At 39.5% G+C, this 12200-nt stretch overlaps 1 non-coding gene across 1 annotated transcript; it reads left to right on the plus strand.

Annotated features, from left to right (window-relative positions):
• The first annotated feature begins 754 nt into the window (after window positions 1-754).
• LOC123570634 (U1 spliceosomal RNA) lies at window positions 755-918 on the plus strand. The gene has a single exon (XR_006694915.1). It is a non-coding gene; the product is annotated as a U1 spliceosomal RNA (small nuclear RNA).
• The last annotated feature ends 11282 nt before the right edge of the window (window positions 919-12200 follow it).

Raw genomic sequence — 12200 nt, forward strand, 5'->3', positions numbered from 1 at the left:
TGCCAGAAATCAAGTGCCATCCACATGTCAACTAAGGTCCCTCTGTCCCTTGGATACCTAGCTAAAAATGACTGCAGTCCTCTATTCCATGGCCTTTGAGATGCTTCCTTCACCACCCACCATGGTCCACCTCACCTCTCACACCAATTCTGCAAACTCCCCTGACTTTACTTCCTCTTGCTTCTCTCTGTTCATCTTCCATATTTGCGTGTGTTTCTTAGTTTGGTTCGACTCAGTCCAGATATAGAGCCTACCCCCATCACAGTCTGTAAAAAAGCACCACTCACCTTGTACTTTACATGAGCTCAACACCTTTTTACTAAAAATCTGGAGAGCAGCGAGGAGTACCAGGACAGAACATGTGATTTTCCACTATCTCTTGGCTTCTACCCTCTGCTCTTTATGTTTCTTTCCTGTCCCTCCCACCTCCACATACTGCCCACAAAGCAAACTGCAAAGTCATTCTCTTGTCACCCATGAAAGTTCAATCTTATCACCTTTGAATTTCACCAACAACTACAGTTTTCTCAAAAAGTATTCTGACAGTTGAAAGTTTCTGTCTTGTTAAGATAGCATGAAGCATGTTCTTGTGAGTTTTGGAGACTGAAAAACAGAATCAGTTATCTGTCTTCAGCGGCAAAATGTCAAATAAATTAAATTGATAAACATCATTGACTTTTACAAAGTCGACCTGTACAAGGCTGTATAATGTCCGGAACTCCATTGATATTCTTTCCTTTAAAAGTTGGAGCCTATACTTACCTGGCAGGGGAGATACCATGATCTCAAAGGTGGTTTTCCCAGGGCAAGGCTCATCCATTGCACTCCAAATGTGCTGATCCCTGCAATTTCCTCAAATGTAGGAAACCCAACTGCATAATGTGTAGCAGTGGGAGACTGTGTTCACGCTTTCCTCTGTTAAAAAAAAAAAAAAAACAACTGGAGCCTAATTCTCTCCAACCTCCCAAAGTGGGGCTGGACTTGATAACTTGCTTCTAATGAACACATTGTGCTGGAAGTGATTCCATGTGACATCCAAGGCTATGTCATAAAAAGGATAGCTTTCCTCTGTCTCTTTCTCTGGGGTAAGCTAGTCGCCATGTTGTGAGGACACCCAAGCAGCCATGTGGAGAAGCCCCAGGATGGAGAGCCTAGCCTGGAGAAGAACCAACTTGCCAGCTATGGGAGTGGACCACCTTGAGTCCTACAGCCTCAGCCAGGTCTTCAGCTGATTTCAGCCATGGCTGATATCTTGACTGCAAACCACCCAACTAGCTGTTCCTAAATTTTTGACCCATAGAAACTGTGAGAATAATAAATGCTTGTTGTTTTAAGCCACTAAATCCGGGGGTAGTTTACAGAGCAATATATAACTAATACTCATAGATACTAATACAACTTTCTTGGAAAAACAATTAGTTTTTGTAAATGAATGAATGTGTGAACGCTCAAATCAAAGCATTACCAAAGAAAGAGAGTTAACTAGGGGATCATTTCTTCTAGCAATGCTTTCCTGACTTCCCCAGATCCACGCTTCAAAAACTTTCACCTGTGGATGGATCATCCCGGGACTCAACTGTAAATGAAGATTCTGATTCAACAGGTCTGAGAATCTGCATTTTTAGCAAGACTCCAGGTAATGTCAACACTACTGGCTGATGACTTTCTGTGGTGGCACTTACCGTGGACTCCATTCATCCTGCCACCGGGTGTTCAAGGTTATAGGTCACTTTGTGTCAGAGGCACTGGTGATATTGAACTTTCCCCAAGTCCTGTGCCTCTTGAAAATAGGGGAGATTACAAAACTACCCCTTCCCAACACACACCTTCAGTGTTCCAAAAAATGACTTCTTGCAAGGAATTCCTTTTCCCCATAAGATTTAGATAAGACCCACCGATGACCTCCTTGTTCACCTATGACAGGGTCAGACACGGACCTTCCAATTCCATTCTGTGTCTCATGAATGATTAGCCATTGGTCCCCACTGGCCAGTGTCGACAAAATATCATCAATGTGACTTGACCAAACTCTGCTTAGCCTCCTCACCTTCCCCCAGGCCCCTGGACTTTGGTCCTTTCTCGCATGTAGGAATGCAGAAAAGCCTCTCTATAAGACCTGCTCCAGAGAATGCGATGGCTACAAACAGAGACTGAGCCACTGTTTGATCATGCCACCACCTCATCCCGCCCCTCACACGGTTCTTTGTAGCCTTCTCTACTCCCTATGAAAGAAAGACCTTTTTCTGCTGACCTCGGAGATGCACGCTGATCTCATGGTTACGGCACTCTCTACCTTGCTATAGTCTCCTTCCCTAATGCTGCAGTTTCCTTTCCTAGAGCAAGAGTCTCCCTGCCTTTGTTGCAGTAATCCTTTTGCATATCATCTCTCCTTACCTGAGTTCAATTTATTTTCTCTTGGCTTTTTTTTTTTTTTTTTTTTTTGAGATGGAGCCTTGCTCTGTTGCCCAGGCTGGAGTGCAGTGTTGTGATCTCGGCTCACTGCAACCTCTGCCTCCTGGGTTCAAGAGATTCTTCTGCCTCAGCCTCCTGAGTAGCTGGAATTGCAGGCATGTGCCATCACACCCAGCTAATTTTTGTATTTTTAGTAGAGACGAGGTTTCACCATGTTGACTAGGCTGGTCTCAAACTCCTGACCTCAGGTGATCCACCTGCCTTGGCATCCCAAAGTGCTGGGATTACAGGCTCGAGCCACCATGCCCGGCCCCATTATGCTTTGAGGGATTTACTTCTTTGGGTTTGAGATGTAGATCCCTTGAAAATCTGGAATCTCTTGTCTGAATCTACAGGAAGAACTGCTTTTCCCACATGGTTGTAATCACCTCCTTAATTATCTGTGTCTCACAGTAGATTGTAAATAGGGACAACAGGGACTGTGTCCGACTTATTTCTCATGTTCCCCTAGACTTTTACAAAGCGTTCATGTGGGTAAGTGCTCTATATGTGCTAAACAAGTGAATGATTATTAGAAATATTGAGGGTAGGTGCCATGTTTTGAGAGGCTGGAATATTTTTAAATGTGCAATTTACCTACATTGTTTAGGAAATTAATATAGATAAAGTTAGCCTAGTCATTTGACCATATATCTCTCCAAATTGTCCTTTCAATAAGAAGAGTCTCATATTCAAAATAGGCTCTTTGGATAGTCAGCATCTAAGCTTTGTTTCCATTCTGAATGAGTCTCCACTAAGCATGGCCTATGTCTCTGAAATAAAAGTCCTTCAAACTGCAGAATCTTAGCACTAGAAAAATATTAAGAGAAAAAATTGAAAGAAATTTCCTAAACACAGTGCTAGGAAAATTCAATCACAGGAGAAATCTTTTCCCACTGAGCAGTATATTGCTATCAGAACCTAGGAAATAATAAGTAAAGTACATTTAAATGGAAAAAAAATACTCCTTTCAGTAATTCTAGCTTTTGAAGTATGTACAGAAAGAAATTCAGAGCTAATGGATCAACTTTAGTGAGCCTAAGCAAAAACCAATTTGGAAAACCCACACTTCAATTAACCTGAAATGAAAACTGGGGTGACAGAAAAAAAGATACAGCTAATAGAAGACATTAAATTAATGCTTTTGGTGACCCAAGAGACAAAAGAAGAAATAAATTTATCATGATTTACCTTTCACATAGAGGGAAAAAAATCTGAAAACCTTCCAAAATATTAATTTGTTTCCAAAGTGCTTAATGATTAGGTATATTCTTAAGTATTTTATTTTATTTTTTTGCAGCTATTGTAAAAGGGGTTGAGTTATTGATTTTTGTGGGGGTTTTTTGTTGTTGTGTTGATATTGTTGTTGTTGTTTTGAGATGGAGTCTCACTCTGTTACCCAGGCTGGAGTGCAGTGGCATGATCTCAGCTCACTGCAACTTCCACCTCCCGGGTTCAAGTGATTCTCCTGCCTCAGCCTCCCAAGTAGCTGGGATTACAGGCTCGCCATCACAGCCCAGCTAATTTTTGTATTTTTAGTAGAGACAGGGTTTCACCACGTTGGCCAGACTGGTCTCGAATTCCTGACCTCAGGTGATCTGCTCACCTCAGCCTCCCAAAGTGCTGAGATTACAGGCATGAGAGACCATGCCCGGCCTGAGTTGTTGATTTGATTCTCATCTTGGTCGCTGTTGGTGTATAGAAGAGCTACTGATTTGTGTACATTGATTTTGTATCCAGAAACTTTGCTGAATTCTTTTATCAGCTCCAGGAGCTTTCTGAAGGAGTCTTTAGGGTTTTCTATCTAAACAATCATATCATCAGCAAACAGCAACAGTTTGGCTTCCTCTTTACCAATTTGGGTGCCCTTTATTTCTTTCTCTTGTCTGATTGCTCTGGCTAGGACTTCTAGTACTATGTTGAAAAGGAGTGGTGACAATGGGTATCTTCAAGGAAAACTACAAAACACTGCTGAAAGAAATCATAGACAACACAAACAAATGGAAACACACCCCAAGCTCATGCTCGTGGATAGGTAGAATCAATATTGTGAAACAGACCACACTGCCAAAAGCAATCTACAAATTCAATGCAATTCCCATCAAAATACCACTATCATTCTTCACAGAATTAGAAAAAAAATCCTAAAATTCATATGGAACCAAAAAAGAACCCACATAGCCAAAGCAAGATTAAGCAAAAAGAATAAATCTGGAGGCATCACATTACCTGATTTCAAAGTATACTATAAGGCCATAGTCACCAAAACAGTATGGTACTGGCATAAAAATAGGCACATAGACCAATGGAACAGAATAGATAACCAAGAAATGAACCCTAATACTTACAGCTAACTGGTCTTCAACAAAATAAACAAAAACATAAAGTGGTGGAAAGACACCCTATTTAACAAATGGCGCTGGGATAAATGGCAAGTCACATGTAGAAGAATGAAACTGGATCCTCATCTCTTACATTATACAAAAATCAACTCAAGATGGATCAAGAACTTAAATCTAAGACCTGAAACTATAGAACTTCTAGAAGACAACATTGGAAAAACTCTTCTAGACATTGGCTTAGGCAAGGATTTCATGACCTAAAACCCAAAAGCAAATGTAATAAAAACAAAGATAGTTTGGACTTAATTAACCAAAAAGCATTTGCACAGCAAAAGGAACAATCAGCAGAGTAAACAAACAACCCACAGAGTGGGAGAAGTCTTCATAATCCGTATACCTGACAAAGGACTAATATCCATAATCTACAATGAACTCAAACAAATTAGCAAGAAAAAAACAAACAGTCCCATCAAAAAGTGGGCTAAGGACATGAATAGACAATTCTCAACAGAGGACCTACAAATGGCACACAAACATATGAAAAAATGCTCGACATCACTAATGATCAGGGAAATGCAAATCAAAACCACAATGCGATACCACCTTACTCCTGCAAGAATGGCCATAACAAAAAAATCAAAAATCAAAAAATAGGCCTGGCATGGTGGCCCACACCTGTAATCCCAGCACTTTGGGAAGCCGAGGTTGGTGGATCACCTGAGGTCAGGAATTTGAGACCAGCCTGAGCAATGTAGTGAAACCCTGTCCTGTCTCTACTAAAAAATACAAAAATTAGCCGGGCGTGGTGGTGCATGCCTATAATCCCAGCTACTCAGGAGGCTGAGGAAGGAGAATCACTTGAACCCGGGAGGCGGAGGTTGCAGTGAGCCGAGATTATGCCACTGCACTCCAGTCTGGGTGGCAGAGCAAGCCTCTGTCTCAAAAACAAAACAAAACAACAACAACAACAACAAAAATAAACAAATAATAGATGTTAGCATGCATGCAGTGAACAGGGAACACTTCTACACTGTTGGTGGGAATGTAAACTAGTACAATCGCTATGGAAAACAGTGTGGAGATTCCTTAAAGAACTAAAAGTACATCTACCATTTGATCCAGCAATCTCACTGCTGGGTATCTACCAAGAGGAACATAAGTCACTATATGAAAAAGATACTTGTACATGCATGCTTATAGCAGCACAATTTGCAATTGCAAAAACATGGAACCAACCCAAATGCCCATCCCATCAATCAACGAGTGGATAAAGAAACTGTGAGATACACACACACACACACGCACACACACACACACACACACAATGGAATACTACTCAGCCATAAAAAGGAATGAATCAATGGCATTCACAGCGACCTGGATGAGTTTGGAGGCTATTATTCTAAGTGAAGTAACTCAAGAATGGAAAAACAAACATCATATGTTCTCACTCATGTGTGAGGGCTAAGCTATGAGATGCAAAGACATAAGAAAGACACAGTTGACTTTGGGGACACAGGGGGAAAGGGCTGGAAGGAGGTGAGGGATGAAAGACCACAAATTGGGTGCAGTATATACTGCTTGGGTGATAGGTGTGCCAAAATCTCACAAATCACCACCGTAGAACTTATTCATGTAACCAAGCACCACCTGTTCCCCAATAACCTGTGAAAATAATTGTTTTTTTTTTAAAAAAAAAAAAAGATGCTTAATGAGACTTTTGGCCTACTTACTGATCTAAAGAAAACATGTGGTGGTAAACGGTTTTAAAATACAGCTCAAATTATTTTCTCCCTGTGTCTGTGCCCTTTCGCAGTGTGAGTTTGTAGCTCCTGGCGACAGTGGTATAGTTTTTTGTTTTCTTGTGTGCGTGTGTTTTTCCCCACCTGTTATATCTCAACTAGCCTGTGACTTACTTTGACAAGTAGAATGAGGCACATGGGATATTGTGCCAGTTCCAAGTCTAGTATCAAGAGGCTTTGCACGTTCTGTTCATTCTCCTGGAACCATGCCACTACCATTAAACCAGCTTGGACTTTTTCTGATGATGCTGGGAGCCGTGTGGAAGAAAACCAAGGTGCCCCAGCTTGCTCACAGCCAGTTCTGGAAGCAAAAGCATCTGGCCTGCCTGCAGCAAGCCGAAGACTCACTAGTGAGCCCAGGCAACACAGGCCAAGTCAGAACCGCTTGGCTGACCCCTGGAGTAATGAATGGTTGCCTTAAGTTTTTGGGTGTTTTTCCATACAGCCATAAAAACTGATAGTTCACCCATAAAAAAGATTCACTCATTAATTGTCAAAGAAATTAAAACTAAACCAGCAAAGTCAGACCATTTATTGTCTATGAGATGGATGAAAATAAACAAGGATGTTCATTCACAGAGTTTGTAATTATATGGAAAGCTGGAAGGTGCAACTTTTTTAGAAGACAATTTGGCAATGTGTATTAAATTTTCAAATGTGCCAGCTATTACTCTTCTTGGATTGTATTCTTAAAAAATCGTATAAATATGTGATGATTTATTAACCTCATTTATAATACTAATGTTAGAGAATCAATGTGAATGTTCTTCAACAAGCGATGTGTTCTTCAAAAATATTATGTTATATCCATACAATGGAGTACTGAGCAGTCATTAAAAATGGTATTTATTTATGTTGACATGGAAAGACTGCCACATTATTGTCACTGCTACTAAATAATTATTAGAATAATAGGATATTTCTATTTTTAACATTTAACAAAAACACTATGAATAGAAAGTGTTTAGAACAATATGCTTTGAAATATCAGCTATTATTTCTAGGAATGAGATTACAAGCAATTTTCATTTTCTGTTTACACATCTGAATAATTTAATTTTATTGATTGATTAGTTGATTGATTGAGACAGGGTCTCACTCTGTCGCCCAGGCTGGAGTGCATCACAGCTTGCTGCAACCTCTGCCACCTGAGTTCAAGCGCTTCTCCCTCCCAAGCAGCTGGGATTACAGGCGTGAGCCACCATACTGGACTAAATCATTTAATTTTAAACAAAAGTATTTGTCATGCGTAAATTCTGGAAAATTAAGTCTACTTTTTAAGTGGTTTTAAACTCCTTTATTAGGTACAACATTAAACTAAATTGACCTGTTTAATTACAGGTCTTTATTCTGAAGAATGCATTTCTTTGTGGCTGACAAAAACAAGGAAATGGTTTCTTCAGAATAAATAAATGCATTCTAATTTTAAATGAGTATAAAATTGGGGCCGGATGTGGTGGCTCACACCTATAATCCTAGTGCTTTGGGAGGCCCAGGCAGATGAATTGCCTGAGGTCAGCAGTTCAAAACCAGCCTGGCCAACATGGTGAAACCACATCTCTACTAAAATATAAAAAATTAGCTGGGTGTGGTGGTGGATGCTTGTAGTCCCAGCTACTCGAGCAGCTAAGGCATGAGAATCACTTGAACTCGGGAGACAGAGGTTGCAGTGAGCCAAGATTGTGCTACTGCTCTCCAGCCTGGGCAAAAGTGTGAGACTGTCTCAAAAAAAAAAAAAATAAAAATAAAAATTAAAGATTCCTTATTTGTTTTTGTAAATATAAGAGGGAAAGTTTCCCATACACCAGGAATGGCCTGGAAATAGCAGTATATTAATCAGTAAATTTTGGTGTTTCAAACAGAGATGTTTGATCCAGAAAAACTAAAGAACATTCATCATGACACAAATTTGTTTTTCCATTTAATCAAATCAAGAGGGCCTTTCAAGATTTTTGTAAGAGGTCTTGAAATAAAGAGGAAACTTGCACAAATTAATCAACAACATTAATCAAGTGCCTACTGCGTACAGGAATTATTCTGGTTGCAAGTGAGAGACCTATAAATCTAAAATGGTCTTTTTTAAAAAAATGAGTTTACTCGCTAATGCAATTTAAGAGTCCAAGAATTAACTCTTTTCAGATGTATGACGTAGGACTCAACGTGACCAGGACTGTTTCTATGTTTTTCTTTCTTGGTGTTGGCTCCTCCTCAGGAAGAATCTCCCTTGTGATTGCTTCCAAGATGGGTTCCAACATACTTCATCATTCAGACCCAGTGGGAAAAAGACAATGTTCCTCCCAGAACAGTTTTAAAACATTTCCTGATGTGAAATCACGTGCCATCCAATTACTCTTCCTGGAAGAGTAAATATGCTTGCTGTTTTAAACTAGAGGTGGGATTAAGCTCATCAAATCACAATGCTCAAGAGAAGTGACTGAGGAGCTTTCTCAGAGGACAAGTACAGTAAACTGTTAGCTAAAGAAAAGTGAATGGATTCTAGGTGGTAAAATTAATAGATGTTCACCGCAGTCCTCTAGAAGATTATTTAGAGAATAAGAAGACATTTAAAATGCATTCCGAGCAGCAAAATTATCACATAGAAGCAAGGAATAAACTACAGATACACAAGAAATAATTGCAATTAAAGACTCAGAATTCTAAATTATCACATAGAAGCAGGGAATAAACTACAGATACATGAAAAATAATTGCAATTAAAGACTCAGAATTCTAAGTGGTAAGTTAGTTGTACAAATAACAAATGCATCTCAGAGGAGAAAACATCACTGTGTGTTTCAATGATTAGCCAAATGTTATCCCTTCATTTAATGGTTTTGGTAATAGTATGATGCTTTAAAATGTTCCTGCTCAATCCAGGCTTTTTTGAATTCTTCAGTTTTAACCACGTCATTAAGTGATTAGTCTTTGGGTCTTAGACCCAAGATGTGAGGTTTTGAAATAATTTTCCTGTGATTGCAATAAAGATAATAAGTTGATTATCATTTGAAATGCTTTTCCATTGAGTTTTAATGCCTTTCTTTTTTACTTTCTTGAACATATATAATGGAAAACATCTTTATAATTATTCCCAAGTACTGAAACTTTAATCTCCATTGTGTAATTGAAATTTTCTCTGCAGCTAAGTGGTTTTTCTGGATCCTTAACAGGCTAAGAACATCTAAATGCTGATCATTTTCTCAAGGGAAAAGAGGAAAAACGTATATAGGGAGAGTGATAAGCCTTTGTTGTCGTTGTTGTAAAGAAAATTCTCTCTTCAGTTTCCATTGCCATTTTTTTGTGAACCTTTTTAAAAACACACTACTTTTTTCTTACTTAAATGATTAAATATCTATGCATTAAACAAATATTTATTGAATGCAAAACATCAGTATATGCCAGCATAATAGAAGCTGTACTAAAAGCTGCATATACAGTGGTGGACAAAACAGTCATAAGTCTCTATCATCAAAGAGTTTATGGTCTAGGGAAGAAGACACAAAATAAAAAAGTAAAAAAATAAATAGAAAAAGCGATTGATATGTTATTATATATTATAACATATTACTGATATTATATGTTGTAATAAACTATAAAAGAATTAACAAATGCAATGATAGAAAATAATGTAGTGTGGGCAAGGTGAGATTGAGAAACTTAATTTGACAGGGTTTTCATAATGCCTCTTCGAAGAAGTGACATTTAAATAGAAACCTAAAGGATGAGAAGAGCATGTGAAAAGCAGAGTAATAAGTGCTCTGTGTAGGAGATTGAGAGTTCCCTGCAAGGGGAACAGCTCGAGCAAAGGTCCTGGGGTGTAAATAACTTCTCCATGTTTAAGGAACAACATGGGAGACGGCGTGTCTGGAACATCAGAGGGCAAGTTGCAATGAGGTATGAGGTGCATTTGGAGAGGCAAGTAGAGATCTGACCATATGAGGGCTTGTAGGCCCATGATCAAGAATTTGGATTTTGCTGAAAATCTACAAGAATGCCATTAATGTGTTTTAAGCAGTGAAGAATTACGGCCTGATAGATATTTTTTAAGATAACTCTGTCTGCCATGCAGTGAATAGTTTGAATGAGGCAAAGCTGAAAATGGTAAGGACAGTAAAGAGGCTCCTATAACACTTGGCCATGGCTTATTTCAAGGTGTGTGTAGGAAGCAGTGCCACCACGATGGGTTAATGGATGGGATGTGGAAGGTGACTAGAAGGGACGATGGTGCCAGTTTTCTGGCTTCAGTTGTCGGAGAGGCGGTGGCTTTCCGAAGCTGGGACGATGCATCGGTCAGGATCTTGGCAGGAAACAGATGGTGCACTCAGACAAGATCACTGACGAAAGTTTAATGGCAGGCGCCGTTTACAAAGGAGCGGACAGAGTCAAAAGAAACAAACAAGGGATGGCAAAGGACTCCAGAACTAGCAATGCAAGAAGCCATTATCCTTCCTAGGTCTGGAAGGGCAAGTGGAGTAGTCAGTTCTTGAAACAGAGTTGTAGTTGTAGCCACAGCTTTAAAAAAAAAAAAAAAAAGTCCCATGAAAGCTGTGACTTTTTTGTAGAAATGCTCAAGGCTGGCAGGAAGGGAACCAGGGAACTCAATACCCCAACTTTTCTTTCCTCCTGCCCTCCAATCTCCTGCCCTACCCCACCACCAACAAACCCGAAATAGAAGCCAAAATCCAAAGTTGACCACTGATGCAGGCTATACAGGTAGCAGCATCCTGGGCTCAAAGCAGGGTGGAGAAAGGTACAGAGAGAATAGAGGGTGTAAATGGAGAATACTCAGTACTGATAACTAGTAAAGGAACTGTTTTGGAGAGTGGGAATCAAAAGTCACATTTTGTACTCATTACATTTGAGACACCTGTGAAATATAAATTGATATTTCATGTAGAAATATGAATCCACAACTCGGAAAAGAGATTTGTGTTGAAAATTAAAATAGGGAAGTTATCAACATCTAGGTTGTTTTTAAAGCAATAGGAGAGATGAGATAACTGAGACAATTTAGAGAGAGATTTAAAAGAGAAGGAGTAAGGGTTAGAATCCAGTATTTGGATGTAGAGTGAGAGTCTAGAAAGATAGGGGAAAAATTAGAATAGTGGGATGTCAAGAAATGCAAGAATGGAAAGTAGCAGAAGATATAGTAAGTAGGTAAGTATGTCGAATGCAACTGAGAGGTCAGTAAAATAAATACAGAAATGTGTTCATTGGAGTCAATGAAAGTAATAGACAATCTTTGACTCCTTTTTTACTTTTCAAAATTATATTTTTAAAAATCTTTAGGCTGGGCACAGTGACTCACTCCTGTAATCCCAGCACTTTGGGAGGCCAAGGTGGGTCTATCACAAGGTTAGGAGTTCGAGACCACCCTGGCCAACATGGTGAAACTCTGTCTCTATTAAAGATACAAAAAGTTAGCCGGGCATGGTGGCACTTGCCTGTAATCCCAGCCACTTGGGAGGCTGAGGCAGGAGAATCACTTGAACGTGGGAGGCAAGGGTTGCAGTGAGCCAAGATCGCGCCGCTGCATTCCAGCATGGGTGACAGAGAGAGATTCCTTCTCAAAAAAAAAAAAAAAAAAGAGCTTTAAACAACTTTACAT

The sequence above is a fragment of the Macaca fascicularis genome, chromosome 1 (genome assembly GCF_037993035.2).
Source record: "Macaca fascicularis isolate 582-1 chromosome 1, T2T-MFA8v1.1".
Classification (NCBI taxonomy): domain Eukaryota; kingdom Metazoa; phylum Chordata; class Mammalia; order Primates; family Cercopithecidae; genus Macaca; species Macaca fascicularis.